The sequence below is a fragment of the Mastigoproctus giganteus genome, chromosome 4 (assembly GCF_048544385.1).
Source record: "Mastigoproctus giganteus isolate SK-2022 chromosome 4, ASM4854438v1, whole genome shotgun sequence".
NCBI lineage: Eukaryota > Metazoa > Arthropoda > Arachnida > Uropygi > Thelyphonidae > Mastigoproctus > Mastigoproctus giganteus.
This window is the reverse complement of record NC_143578.1, coordinates 234,392,586-234,409,093: the sequence shown is the minus strand read 5'-3', so window position 1 is coordinate 234,409,093 and position 16,508 is coordinate 234,392,586. Positions and strand designations below refer to the sequence as shown.

At 37.9% G+C, this 16,508-nt stretch overlaps 1 non-coding gene across 1 annotated transcript; it reads right to left on the bottom strand.

The window, feature by feature from the left end:
- Positions 1-1,500: 1,500 nt before the first annotated feature.
- On the bottom strand, positions 1,501-1,572 carry TRNAH-GUG (transfer RNA histidin (anticodon GUG)). The gene has a single exon. It is a non-coding gene; the product is annotated as a tRNA-His (tRNA).
- Positions 1,573-16,508: the final 14,936 nt, after the last annotated feature.

Genomic DNA, 16,508 nt, shown 5'->3' with positions numbered 1-16,508 from the left:
TCAAGTCTATCAGGAAAAATGCTTAATACACTGTGTTTTTTAAAGGATAATTTTCAGAAAAAAGCTGAGCAATAAATAGTAAAGTACTTTCCCCAAGCTGTTTTTTTCATATTATTTTTATTTATTTATTATTATTATTATTATAGGGCTTGAGATTGAATACAATTTGTAATTTTGTATAATCTCAAGCTGGTTATTTTTTTGGACCATTTTAATTTTTTAATTTTTTTTTACTATAAGAGGTGATAGATTTTATTTAAAAGATTTGATTACGAGTTGTACAATCTACCCAAAATAAAATAAATACCTGTGTTATAAGCTTTTAATTATTTTCCCTAAGTCTGAGAAAATCGGTTTTCAAACCGGTTTTAAGAGTAAACTTCGGTTAAACTCGGTTTTGAAATTTCTCGGTTTTATGCAAGCCCTAGATGGTACGTTACTCTGGGGTTACTTCCCTCCTACATATAAAAATACAAACACTAATAGTTTTTATGATATACGCTTACAGTTTCATAGTTTCGTAAAACTAGTTCCAAGCAACTGATTCAAAAATACGAGATTTTAAATATTTTTTTAAAATTCTGTGTATGCAAATATAAAAGTAATCTGACATCTGCCAAAGCAGGTTATAAACAAATTTTAGAATTCAAACGAGTAGCGCCATCTCTTAGAAGTATGACGTACTGCAAGCAATAATCGCCAATTATTATTTGAAAATCAAATTAAAATCAGATTAAAAAATGGATAAAAAAACATATATACCAAGGTTACTGAAAATTACAATGCATGTAAAAATTACTAAATAATATACTTGTTTACCCTTGATAATAATTACTATGATTTTTAATGATTGTTTACTATTCATGATAAATAAATATGTAAATATGTAATTATTTAAAAGGCTACCCCAAACTACAAAGAATGTAAAAATTACTAAATAATATTACTTGTTAATAAAATTACTTGTTTACCATTGATATAATTACTATTTATTATGGCTGTTTAATATTTATGATAAATAAATATGTAAATCATTAAATTTTAATTGAGTAGAGTAATATAATATTTACAAGAAAATAATTATTTCTTAGCTTTCACGAGCCACCTGGTGATTAAAATTCTAATCGTTATTTTATAACAAAATATAAAAAGCGTAGAATTGAACTCAAAAAATATTTATATATCTATTTCTGCTTCTCTTATTACTTTAAATCTTATCGAATAACGTGATATAGTAATTCTTTAAATGAAATGAGAACGCTATAAAAACTTCTTACCGTCAAATAAAAATCAGAACCCGAAAATTAAGATATACTTATTAACGGAAGTAAAATTATATCAACCATTCCGTTGTGAGGATTCAAATTAAATGCTTTTGGAGTCAGTACATAAAGTCAAAATTAAGATCATCACATTTTAATTTTCAGTTCCATTTTATATTCGTGGTTAAATTAATTTAAGAGTCAAATTACTCCATTATTCCAACAAAATTTATCGACCTGCCGTGACCAGGATTCGAACCTGGGTTATTGCGGCCACAACGCAATGTCCTAACCACTAGACGATCACGGCTGATGATCAACTCCTTGCAGTGAATTCTTAAATATCCACTCGATCGACAATTGATACCGGATATCCTGTTTTCTTGATTGGTCAGTTTTTATCAGGGAAAATGTAGGTGAGGCAGTGAGGCGTACACCTTCTGCTAAAAAATAAGAAAAGAAAGAGTAACTTCGAGGTTCTTGATATGGTACACAGTATTAACCTGTGTAAGTAGCTTGATGCAAATTATTTACAATTACAACTTCAGTTGATTCGATACGCTACTTTTTATACGAAATTTTTAACAAAATTTATATATTTCTACTGTTTTATTTCTTAATATCCATACAAGGCAATGGAAAGATGGATGTATATATTAAGACCCTACGACTTCTTTATTAATCTGTAGCAAAACAGCTTATTTGGGTCTTATTATGGTTTAGGAACAGCAAGAATATACAAGAACATAGAAGAAGAAGAAGAAGAAGAATATACAATATACAAGAACAGCAATAAAATGTGTCGTCAATAAAATGAGCGAATTCGAACTGCTGGTTAAAACGAGTAACGCGGACATAATACAGCTTACAGAGACGTGGTGCCACCCGGAAATTGGGGATGATGAGTTTCAGTACGGCTTGTATAATATATTTAGGAACGATAGAGTAGATAGAAGGGGTGGGGTGGGGGGTAATGCTTCTTATCAGTTGTTGTTGTTGTTGTGGCGTTTTCTGGCGCAAGAGCTACTTAGGCCATATTGCGCCCTTCTTATCAGAAGCAGCCTGAGTGCGACGATACCTTTCCGGGATTCAGACATTTCACATGCTAGTATAGAGTCTGTATGGTGTGAGATAGTTGGAAACAAAGATATAATGCGAGTAGGAGTAATATACAGAACCGGTGATTGTGAAGATTATGACAAAAGCCTCTACATGCAAATGGAATGGGCAAGTAAGCGTCAATGTCTTATTATGGGTGATTTCAATTTGCCTCTAATTGATTGGAGTAAATGGGAAGGAAACTCGACATGGGGAACAAAATTTTTAAATCAGTTATTTGTATCAACATGTCAGGGAAAGTGCAGGAGAAAAGAATATCCTAGACGTCATCATTAACCATGAATCAGATGACATAACAGGGCTGACAGTAGAGGAACCAGTAACAGGAAGTGATCACGGAGTTCTACGGTGGATGATGACGAGAGAGGTAGCAGAAGTAAAAGACAAAGGAATGGGTTTTAATTTCAGAAAAGGAAATTACGATGCATTAAGGTACTACATGGCCTATATTAACTGGGTAGATATAGCGCAGAGAATGAATACAATTGAACTGTGGTATGCTTTTAAAACATTACTCACAGATGCCTTGAATGCGTATTTACCATTAAAAAAATACTCCACGAGAAGGGTTGCAAGTTGGATGAATAGTGAAGTTGCCACATTACTTGAGCAGAAAAAGGTGGCATGGAAAGGTTACAGAGCAATAAAAAGTACTGAAGCCTATAACAGCTACAAAGTGATCTGTAAGAGAGCCACAGACAAGTTTCGACAGGCAAAGGCAGTTGATGAGAAATCACTAGCAAACAGAGCAAAGAGGGGGGATAAAGAATTCTTCACATATATAAATGCCAAGAGGAGTAGGACAAACCAGATCGGACCTTTACATAAGGGCAAGGGGATGGTATTAAATACACCAGCTGCCGTTGCAGATGAACTCAACAGTTATTATGCATCGATATTTACAAATGAAAAACGTTTTGTGGCAATGGGAAATTGTGGGAGCGAAGTTGAAAAATATGTAATTAATGATATTGAAATTTCGCAAGATTATTTAATGAGAAAACTTTCGAGCCTACAGGCCAGTAAGGCTCCTGGAGTTGATGGAATATACACTATAATCTTAAGAGAGGCAGCAAGTGAGTGCATTGAACCATTGAGGCTAATTATGCGAGCATCACTAGACTCTGGGGAGATTCCCTTGGATTGGAAAAGTGCAAATGTATCTCCCATACATAAGGGTGGCTCTAAAAGTGAAGTTGGAAATTATCGACCTGTCAGTCTGACTTCAGTAGTAGGGAAAATCATGGAGGCAATGATCAAGGGTGGAATTCAGGATCATTTGGATCGAATTGAAATTCTCAAGGATACTCAGCATGGTTTTGTAAAGGGAAAATCATGTTTAACAAATCTGGTTCGCTATTTCGAAAGGGTCACTCACGAGCTGGATTTAGGGAATAATTTCGACATTGTTTATTTAGATTTCAGCAAAGCTTTTGACTCAGTCCCACATGAGCGGTTGCTTTATAAGCTGGAACAGGTTCGAATCCCAAAATAACTTCTTCATTCGGTGGACACAAAAAGGGGCTCAGCTGAAGATTACCATAATCTATACATAACGCATGAAAGTGAATGGTTTTTTAAATTATTTACTTTAAATTCAATATTTATTATGGTGGTCTGATTTATTTTCGGAAATTATTAATATGACATATAATATTTTCTAATTAAGTAATTATTTTGTTAACTATTTTTAATGCAATATAAATATTATATCAGAAATATAAATATTTTTGATACAATACAGTATGGAGACCGCACCTAAAGAAAGGATAGATGGATAACTCGCCTGGTGAGATCGGCATAAGGGCGTCCTTATGAAGAAAGACTTGTGTGGGTCGCTCATAGATCTTATTTGATCTTATGGACACCCTTATATTGACCGCTTATATAATATAAGCCTGTTTAGCCGTTGGAGGGATCATACGCCGTACTGATGGCGTGTTTTCGAACATATTATATCGACTTCTACACTGGTGTGCAAAACTTAAGGACCAACACTATTTTTAAAGGTTATAACCACAAAATCTTTATTTAAGGTACTCTTTACTGATGAGAGTAGATTTTGCTTTTGCTCTTTCTTATTTTTTAGAAGAAGGTGCACGCCTCACTGCCTCACCAGCGTTTTGTACGCTTAACTTTGTACGGTTTGTACGCTTAACTGATACTAGAAAGGTTGTTCTCCTGCATTTATATCCACAACTGTGGTCATGTGACTTGCAACGTTGTGGGACAACACGTTGCAAGTCACAATACTGCAAGATAAAAACACTGCACAGCAGCCAATGAAGCAAACAAACTCTGAAAGAGATAATTAAAAATCCAGTACTGTTACCATGGACCAGTAATGTTACCATGTATTTCGAATGTTTGCCACGCTCTTTGCCATCAAGATCAATTCAATTAATGTATTCCTGAGACAATCAAAACATATTGTATGTTGATGAAATTGCATTTTCATACCACCCTCAAAGTTTTATTGATCAATCAATCAATCAATCAATCAATCAATCAATCAATCTCCTGTATAGGCCTCAAGCAGAGAACGTGTATTAAAATGGCTTGACCCCCCATCTGTTGGATACCTGGGCATGCTGGAATCACAGGAATAAACAAAGAGATTTGCTGCCAAGAATTCCAGTCTCACTTCTTGAGAAATCCAAATACCTGCACCGATTACAAACAAGATACAATGTATGGTGTTTGTATGAAATCCGTGCAAATGAATGTACTCCATCTGACCTTTTTTTGATACACTGTACAATGTTCGATTTTCTGAATTTAGAAGCACCTCCCAAAATAGAAAGTGATATCTGTAGATGAATCCAGTTAGAGAGAGCTGGAACCCTTTTGTGAGGTTTCAAAAGGATTGTGGACTTCAATGGAAGCTGTTTTTCGGTGGCAGTTACACTAGATCGTTTCAGATTCGTTGTAAGGAGCTGAAAAAGGAGGGAAGTCGTACAATGACAATAAACGCAAAGGAATCGATTAAATCAGACCTCCCTAACATTATCCTTCCCAACATTTCTACAAATATCAGAGCTACAAATATCAACAGACTTGTCCAAAGTGTAAGAAGTGTTTGCCATCATTTATGGAGTTTGAAAGAGGGGCTTCTGCAGCGAAAGGTCACGATACAAAGCGTTCATCTATATCTGTCACAGTAGCAGTCCCAACAGTGGAGTTGGGGGGAGGAAGTTTTACGTTTACAGATAGCTGTCCCTGTTCCAAGTGCTCCTCAAATTCTCGTCGTATATTGACATTGTTACAACAAAATCCTCGTATTTGCATTCGGCCAGTTCTGTGGAACTTGGCCTTTCATGTCCTGGCAAGATTCATTTATGTTGCAATTCACCAGAAGCCAATCCACACCTCATTTCTTTAAAAACATATTTGAACTGTCTTGGTAATTGAGCACTGAGATAGCTTTGTATTAGAAACACCCATCTATTGTCTCGTTGAGCTACCATTAGCGCCCTCAAGGGTAGCTCATTGGATATGATTACCATCCTCTCCTTACCGGGTGGGAAGACTTGAGTTCCGGTTAATTATGCCAGGGATTTTTATGGCCTTTTCACAACGTGGCTGAGTTAATCGATCTCAAGCGAGGGTAGACTGGTTTTATTAGCAATTCACACAATAGTGAAATTTTACTAATGGGTTACTTGCGAAGGCGTTACTTGCCTTTTTATATGGGTTACTTGCGAAGGCGTTGAGATCTTTTCGTAATATCATGGTAATCTGTGGAAGTTGACTGTCTGTCGACTGGGATGGTCTAACCGCGATAGTTACGCATGATCCACGTTGAAATAGGTCGTGTCACTTGTTTTGTTTGGTCAGTTACTCCACCATGGAACGTCTGGACCCTTTGGCCCCTGTGGTCAAAGGTCTTCTTTTATTTAGAGATCTTGAAGGTATAGCATAAGTGGAGGGTGGTAGTGGTATACGCCCGCATAAATTTACAGTTTGGAATGTTAATAATGCAAAGTTATTCAGCCTATAATTTGAAACATTGAACACGAGGCCCAGAGTTCCAAGTATTTCCATGCCGCAACAATTCCAGTGTGTTAAATAGAACATTGAAAGTGTTGATTTGTCTCTAGAGTTTATGGAAGGTAATTGCAGATTCGTTTTGTTTTCGTCCATTAAAGCTGCTCTTCCCAACTACAAGACGAAGGCAAAAAAGGCCCAGAAAGGAAATTGAAATTCACTTCTGTTTATTAATAATACGACTAACTCTTAGTCACTTGGGCACTCCTATTTCCCAATGATTGAAAATTGCACTCAGCTTTGGGAATCAAAAATAGACAGCATTGAAATCGCACTCAACAACTTAAGAAAACTCCCGAAGATGCACTTGGAAGCAGCGACCTGGAGCGAGGGGTGTTGGGGGTTTCAGGGAGGGATGGCAGTCATGGTGGAATAGGTGGGTATATGGGATGTGTTAGGGTAACTAGGAATAGGAATAGGTGCATGTATGCTTGCATGTATACCAATGTTAGAAGTATAGTAAATAAATTTGAAGTGTTGGTCAAGACATCACAGGCGGATATTGTTGGCATAGCAGAGACGTGGTGTCACACAGAAATAAGGAATGCAGAACTGGAATTTGGGGAATACAATGTGTACAGAAAGGATAGGCAGGATAGAAAGGGAGGAGGAGGTGTTATGCTGTTAATTAAGAAAAACATAAAATCAAAAGAAGTGCATCCAGTTGATATAGATGAACAGTGCACTGTTGTGTCAGTTTGGTGTGACATAAGCACTGCGAAAGCAAAAAATAAGAGTAGGAGTGTGTTATAGGCCTAATGACTCGAATGAATACAATGAACAATTGTACAGAGAAACAGAGTGGGCCAGTAAATCAGAATGTCTTATAATGGGGGATTGACTGGAACTTGTGGTTTGGTCACACACACACACACACACACACACACACACACACACACACACACACACACACACACACACACACACTAGTAAGACTTTTGTGGATTTATTGGATGATTGTTTTCTACAGCAGCATGTTCCAGAGGCAACCACAGCCAGTAATACCCTTGATCTGGTTATCAGCAGTGATCATTCGTGTATTAAGAATTTGCAGATAAAGGAACCACTAGGTGGCAGTGATCACAGTGTACTGAAGTGGGATTTACTTAAAAGAAGTAATTACCATCAGGGGTAAAGGAAAGGGTTTTTGCTTCCGTAAAGGTGAGTAGTGGTCTCAGACAGTTTTTAAATTCTGTACAGTGGGATAAACTGACAATGTTATCAACAGTAAATTCTAAGTGGGAAGCATTCAAGGAATCAGTCGTGGAAGCTACTAAAAGTTTCATACCTATTAAGAAATATTGTTCAAGGTTTAGGCCTAAATGGTTCTCAAATGAACTAATAAGACTCGTGACAGAGAAGAAAAATGCATGGGATGCATATAAATTATCAAGCGACTCAGAAGCCTTTGGCAGATATAAGCTAGTCTGTAATAAGGTCACAAAGGAGGTTAGGCAGGCGAAGGCAGATTACGGGAAATCCTTGGCAAAAGATGCTAAGAAAAACAGCAAGGATTTCTTTACTTATATAAACTCTAAAAGGAAGGGGATGAATCTGATTGGTCCACTTGACACCGATGGTTTCACTGTTGATGATCCTGCTCAGATAGCAAACAAACTGAATGAGTATTTTGCATCTACATTCACACGTGAGGAATTATTAAGGTTTGAAAATGGCAGAAGGTTATCAAATTGTAGCAAGATACCTAATGATTTTGTAATAACTGAGAGCCAAGTGGAGGAGAAATGTTGAAGTTAAACCTAACAAAGGCACCTGGGGTAGATGGGATCTATCCGGTTATATTAAAGGAGGTGGCAAAGCAACTAAGCATACCCTTAGCCATAATTATGAGAGCATCCTTGAACTCGGGGAAAGTCTCCACGGACTGCAGATGTGCAAATGTATCCCCAATTTCAAAGGGAGATTGAAGGGTGACACGAGTAATTACAGACCAGTTAGTTTAACTTCTTTTCCGGGTAAAATAATGGAGCCACTGGTTAAAGATGCATTGCAGGATCATCTAGACACGACTGCAGCAATAATTCAGGCACAGCATGGGTTTGTTAAGGGAAACTCTTGTCGGACAAACTTGATTGGTTATTATGATGTGGTCACAAAGGAACTGGATGCAAAAAATAATTTTTATATCATATATTTGGATTTCAGGAAAGCTTTTGACACTGTTGCGCATGGAAGACTATTGTACAAATTGGAGCAGAATGGTATTAAGGGTAAGTTGCTACAATGGATAAAAGGATGGTGAAGTGGGAGAAGACAGAGGGTGGTAACCAATTGGTACTGGCCTTCGTGGACTAATGTTATTAGTGGAGTCCCACAGAGTTCGGTGTTGGGTACACTGTTGTTTTGTATATTTATCAATGATATTGATGAAGGTATATCAGGCTTAGTGTTGAAGTTTGCAGATGATACAAAGGTTGGTAGGGTTGTTAATGACAGTACTGGCAGTGTGCTACTGCAACAGGATCTAGATAATTTCGGCAGATGGGCTAAGAAGTGGCAAATGAAGTTTAACCTTGACAAATGCAAAGTACTGCATATGGGAAGAAGTAACCCCAGAGAAACTTACCAACTACTCTTAAGGTGGTTGAAAATGAAAAAGACCTAGGAGTAATTGTGCAGTCAGATATGAAGTTTTCTGAGCAATGCAGACAGGCTGCCAGGGCAGGTCATGGGGTTTTGTCAATGATATATAGGAATTTTGCTAGCAGGGAAAAGGAGGTGATTGTCCCTCTGTATAAGGCAATGGTCACGCCACGCCTTGAGTACTGCGTACAGGTCTGGAGGCTTCATTTTAGGAAGGATGTACATTTACTTGAGCGTGTACAGAGAAGAGCTACAAGATTGGTGAGGGGAATGAAGGGATCCTCTTACCAAGAGAGGCTTAAGTTGTGCAAATTGCAGTGTCTGGAGACTAGGCACCTGCGCGATGATCTGGTTGAGGTGTATAAGGTCTTGAATGGGTTGAGCACGCTGAATTCTGATGGGATCCTTCCACTTGTTCAGATTACGAATCTAAGGGGGCATAAATTCAAATTAAGAAAGGACAGATGTAGAATAGATGTGCGGAAATTTGCCTTTAGCCAGCGGGTGGTTAATTGCTGGAACAAACTTTCATCAGCCTTTATAGTTGATAGGTTAAATAAATTTAAGGAGGAACTGGACAGGCATTTGGAGGGAATGGTGCTTCGTAGGGTGCATTCAACATTGCTGCTTCGTAGGGTGCATTCAACACTTGAAATGTTTAGTTAGATATTAGGCACAGGCTAGCAGGGCTCTGATTAGGGGCGCCAAATTTTTCAAACCTTAAAAAATACATATATATTCACTGGCATTCAAATAAAGTGCATCACCTACAAATTTCACATTTGTAGCCCTTTTTCTTGAGTTCTTGAGTTTGGAAAGAAATCTACTCACTGTCGACTTATAACAAGACACTGTATAAGCAATATGACAGGAAGAACATCCTTTCTCACATAAAGCAACTCTTTCTTCATGGCGTGAACTGCAAGTACCTCGCCATCCACTCACAGAAGCAAAGAATGACTGCAACGCAACTCTTCGAGAGCGTGCTTATATAGCTAAAAGTAACAGCTGATGCAATATTAAGTCATCGCCTACGCGTTTCAATCTTATGTGATGAAATCTGTCAGAAATATTGCCATATAATTACGTTATTCGGACGATAATTGCACTTTCTTTGCAGATCAGTGTGTGTAAAGTTCAAGGTTACACCAAAAATTACCGTGCAAATATCAAACTATTTTTTCATCAGAGGCTTATATTTACTGTGAAATAGAATTGCGTTCATTTATTCTTTTTATTCTTTAATATCTTTTGTGGTGTATATCGTACCACTCGTGGTGCGTCCTGGGCCTTGTACAGCTTCGGTATACAACTTGCAATTTATTAAAAATACATTTAAAATTGATTTAAAACATTGCAAGAGTAGTAGAACATAATACGATGCGAAGTTAAAATGTTTGGTTATTTAATGATGAAAAACGGAAAATAACTTTTAAAAGTGCTAAGACATTTATTTATTATGCTTCACGCTAAAAGAATAATATATAAAATACACTGTTATGAAAAGTATTGGATGCGTAGCGTGATATATAAAATGTGAACGAAGTTAATGATGTAGAGGGCAGTATAGTAGCCTTTGCCTGATTTCAATATGGCGTACACTCTCTGCTGTATTTCAAGCGAAAGATCAGCTTGCGCTAGCCATAGTAGAATTTTTGAAGTCACCTTACATAAGAAAGAAGACGTCTCGTGTAGTTGGAGTCGTGAGGTGTTCACAGTATCCCAAGTTTTGAAACGAAGGCAACCAGTTGAGTACAGACTCAAAGACAGGGCCGTTTTATGAACAACAACAACTACAACGTGTTAATCTCCAGGGCGGCTTGCCTGCTGAGGTCTTCCTTATTGAAAAGGTACTTAAGGACAGACGGAGAGGAGGCTAGCGTCAATTACTTGTTAAGTTGCTAGAATATCCTGCTTCCGATAACTGTTGGGTTCCTGCTAAAGTTGTTCTTCTTAACCCTACCAAGTAACGCGAGCAGGGATTTCCATCCCGAGAACACACAGTCTAAATTTACTGTTGTTTTGTCCGATGCTATAGCTCTCATTGGCAAGTGGAAAATTGCGTTAGTAGAAATCCTGGTTCCTAGTAGTTGGAACAATATTTCCGAAGGCTGTACGGAGTTTGCAACTTTACAGAAAAGCCTTTCATCCCGGAACACAGATCAGCATATCAGGTTTACGTATTGGAAGCAGATAGGAAAAGTCTTCTAAATTGATGGACCACATGTGTAATCTTAATACCAATTTAGAGCTTATAGTAGTGGAAACAAAATTCAGCCTGATTTTCACACTTAACGTCAAGAACAACAGTGAGTTGCGTATGGATTTCCCAACGACTGAAATTCTAGGTGTGATCCCTAAATATAAATCCAAGAGTGATAGTGGAGACAGATGCATAACTTTCAAAGGTGTGCACGTTGGAAAATGGATACATAAAAGTACGATCATTTATAAGTCGAACTTCCGAAGTGGGACAAACCAAAAGAGCAAAAGGTCCTCAGTCAGAATGGAGGCAGACGAAAAAATTATCAGGATATCGTTCAGTGATGGAGCTCGTGAGGTCGGAATTCGATTTGTTCGAACCTCATGAGCTCCATCACTGACTTCCTGTCATTAGCATCTAGGTACACACCAGGCCGATAGAGTTTTCCATTCCGGGAATGTCGGAAGAATATGTGGACGTGGGAAAAACTTATTTGTGCCTCAAAGTAGAGTTAACCAAAAGCGACGGTAAAGAACTGCAATCGAATGTGGGCGTCGTCAATAACTTTGTCCACTCCCTGTTTAGCCACGTCGATCTTTTCGTTCAAGATAAACTCATCAACCCCAGCAGTGACCCCTATGCCTATAGAGCGTATTTAGAAACGCTTTTGAACTTTGACCAAGGAACTGTTCGTAAAAGACAACGCTTGCGAGGTGACTCAGATGTTTTCTCGAACTGACAGTGGGATGCATCAGCGTATGAGTAATTTTCGAAAACCAAGGGATTAGAACTACTAGGACGGTTCAGACTAGATTTGTGTCACCAGGCCAAATACATTGATAACAACCAATCACTGAGAACGGTTCGTAGCTCACCAGTGTTCTCTTTCGTATCTTTGACACTTCAAGAGATTTGACTTAGGATGAAATAGTACAGGACATCTTTATGAAAAATCTTAAAGATTATGGCTTTACTTTCGAAGAATTTCAGGAAGAGGTGACGTTACGTTTTAGTTCCGGTACAGAGACAAAATTGATAAATTGGGTGATAGGTTTCTCATTGAGATTATTTAGACATATTTCAGAAAACGATAGAATTTTCTTGGGATTCTCAGCCCATAAATACAGGAAATTTACAATAGTGACAAAATGCTTCCGTTGCTGGGGATTTGGCCACCTCACGCAGTTTTGCACACACAAGACTGTATCTTGCGGTCATTGTGCGGGACACCAAATTAATCTGGGGGACATATATATGTCCCCCCAGATTAATTTGGTGGAAGGATCATGTCAAACGGACCCACCTCCGAACAGTGGAAGTCAGTTATTTTCTCGGATGAGAGGAAATTCAAACTGCATGACTCTGATGGGAGACAAACGATTCACCATAGACGTGGTGAAGAATACAATCGACTGTATGGTGTCCACAGTGAAATTCCCTACCATCCAAATGATATCGGGAGTGAATTTCGTATCACCCACAAGTTATAAAAGGTTCCGTAAATGCCAATGGATCCCTGGCTATACTGGAAGGCAAATTGCAGCCAACCATTAGAGACCATTTCAACCTGCCAAGTAACTGCATTTTTCCTGACGACTCTGCTCCTTGTCATTGGGCAAAAAGTGTAAGTAGGCACTTTTGAATTTACTTTAGCCTCATTTCTGCATTAGAGGTTGGACAATAGCGTGTTTACGTTTGTTACAGGTGAAAAAATGGTTGGAAGAACAGCCCATTAGAACTGTTAGCTGGCAGGGAACAGCCCTGACCTGAATCCCACAGAGAACGAACTGGAATCGTGTGGAACCTGCAGTTGCCAGAAAGAAACCAAAGACCCTTCGTGAACTTCATAATTGTTGTTTAGAACCACGAACTATCAGTTGATTATCTTCATAAATTGATCTTGTCAATGCCCCGACGGTGACATCAGGGCCAGAGGCGGCGGTTCAACTAAATATTACTTTGCATCTGGTGAACTTTTCATTTTGTTTTCAATTTAAAATGATAAACTGAAGCAAATTCTGATAACATTTCAGCCATAATTCTCGTCGTGTTACCAAAACTGTTGTATGTTGGTTACAAATGCTCATTTTGGACTATTTTGAGAGCAGCAGTCAAATATTACTTAGCTTTGCCTTAACTATTAATAAATATCTTTAGTTTACATTTCTATTTGTGTCATTAATGTAACATACCATCGCGAAAAAGGGTTACAAATGTGAAATTCGTAGGTGATGCACTTTATTTGAACGCCAGTGTATATATATTTTTCAAGGTTTGAAAAATTTGGCGCCCCTGATCAGAGCCCTGCTAGCCCGTGCCTAATATCTACCTAAACATTTCAAGTGTTGAATGCACCCTACGAAATAGCAATGTTTTGCTTCGGACCAGTAGCGTTGCTAAGTTTTTTGAGCCCTTAGGGCCTCTTATCAACCACCCGCTGGCTAAAGGCAAACTTCCGCAAATCTATCTTACAACTGTCTTTCCTCAATTTGAATTTATGCCCTCTCAGGTGATTATTCTCAGCAAAACGTAGAATGCCATCAGCATTGAGCATGCTCAAACTATTCAAGGCTCTATACACCTCAATCAAATCACCTCGCAGGTGCCTAGTCTCCAGACTGTAAGACACAAAGTCTTACAAATTAAATTAAATGTCTATATAATTAATGATAGAATGCTAGATGGAGTGATATTGTAAACCTTACAAGAAAACACTTAAAGCCACAAATGTTGTTTAAGATAGTGGGTCTCACGCTAATGGAATTTAATTAAGTGGAGTCTATAGTTAATGTAAAAGCAAATATACCGTGGAAATTTGAAGTCTGAATTCCATCAATGACACGGGGAACTTCAATGGGCTCTTATCACACAAGAGGCCAATCGAGAAGACAGGAAATTGTTAATTAGAATATTTATTCTAATTAATTAATTTTAAACAGTATTTAGAATGCCAGGCTTTGCAAAATGCCTCAATAAAAACAATTGCGTCAAAAAGAACAGTCCTTTCCAAGTTCCCATTGATAACAACTATGAATTCTCCCAAAATAAGGGTTTCACGGATTCGAATCCTTGTCACCGCATGACAAGTTCATATGCTCGCAATAAAGCAATGTTGAAATCTTTTACACTACAGAAATGTATATTTATATGAATTAGAATTTATAATATCTAAAAATCACATTTCTAGATGTGGCGCCATCTTTTAGCAGATATAAGTACTGTCAGTTTTTACTTTATTGGAGCTAATTTTGATTTTTTTATTTATTCATTTATTATTTTTTAAATGTTTTATTAAATAATTTAGACATATTCGTAAAAGTTAAAATTTTGCCCATTTATAAACACGCGGAATATGTGTATGTTTTAAAAATATAAACATATCTTTGTTGTCCACAAACGAGCCAGCCAGAAATATTATATGTTAAAAGCCTTGTGGATTAACTGAAGACTTGAAGGACTCTGCAAGGCTTTAGGGGGGGGAGAAATTTCTATCAGCATGGCCCACACTTGTAGGTACAAGGAATTTGTTTTGTAGAGATGGGATACACTTAAGCAAAGAGACCGCACCTAAAGAAAGACATCGAGCTTCTTGAAAGGGTCCAAAGACGGGTAACTGGCCTGGTGAGATTGGCAAAAGGGCGTCCTTATGAAGAAAGACTTTTGTGGATTCATTGGATGATTGTTTTCTACAGCAGCATGTTCCAGAGGCAACCACAAACAGTAATACTCTTGATCTGGTTATCATCAGTGATCATTCGTGTATTACGAATTTGAAGATAAAGGAACCACCAGGTGGCAGTGATCACAGTGTGCTGAAGTGGGATTTACTTAAAGATTTAATTACCATCGGGGATAAAGGAAAGGGTTTTTGCTTCCGTAAAGGCGAGTACAGTGGTCTCCGACAGTTTTTAGTTTCTGTACAGTGGGATCAACTGACGATGTTACCAACAGTAAATTCTAAGTGGGAAGCATTCAAGGAATTAGTCGTGGAAGCTACTAAAAGGCTCATACCTATTAAGAAATATTGTTCAAGGTTTAGGCCTCAATGGTTCTCAAATGAACTAATAAAACTCGTGACAGAGAAGAAAAATGCATGGGATGCATATAAATTAACACGTGACACAGAAGCCTATGGCAGATATAAGCTAGTCTGTAATCAGGTGACAAAGGAGGTTAGGCAGGCGAAGGCAGATTACGAGAAATCCTTGGCAAAAGATGGTAAGAAAAACAGCAAGGATTTCTTTACTTATATAAACTCTAAAAGGAAGGGGATGAATCTGATTGGGCTACATGACATCGATGGTTTCACTGTTGATGATCCTGCTCAGATAGCAAACAAACTGAATGAGTATTTTGCATCTACATTCACACGTGAGGAGTTATTAAGGTTGGAAAATGGCAGAAGGTTGCCAAATTGTAGCAGGGTGCTTAATGATTTTGTAATAACTGAGAGCAAAGTGGAGGAGAAATTGTTGAAGTTAAGCATCAGAAAGGCATCTGGGGTGGATGGGATCTATCCAGTTATATTAAAGGAGGCGGCAAAGCAACTAAGCAAACCCTTAGCCATAATTATGAGAGCATCCTTGGACTCAGGGGAGGTTCCCACGAACTGGAGATGTGCAAATGTATCCCCAATTCCAAAGGGGGATTGAAGGGTGACACGAGTAATTACAGACCAGTTAGTTTAACTTCTTTTCTAGGTAAAATAATGGAGTCACTGCTTAAAGATGCATTGCAGGATCATCTAGACAAGACTGCAGCAATAATTCAGGCACAGCATGGGTTTGTTAAGGGAAAGTGTTGTCAGACAAACTTGATTGGTTATTATGATGTGGTTACAAAGGAACTGGATGCAAAAAATAATTTTTATATCATATATTTGGATTTCAGGAAAGCTTTTGACACTGTTGCGCATGGAAGACTATTGTACTAATTGGAGCAAAATGGTATTAAGGGTAAGTTGCTACAATGGATGAAAGGATGGTTGAATGGGAGAAGACAGAGGGTGGTAATCAATGAGTGCTGCTCTTCGTGGACTAATATTATTAGTGGAGTTCGAAAGGGTTCGGTGTTGGGTCCACTGTTGTTTTGTATATTTATCAATGATATTGATGAAGGTATATCAGGCTTAGTGTCGAAGTTTACAGATGATAAAAAGGTTGGTAGGGTTGTTAATGACAGTACTGGTAGTGTGCTACTGCAACAGGATCTAGATAATTTGGGCAGATGGGCTAAGAAGTGGCAACTGAAGTTTAACCTTGACAAATGCAAAG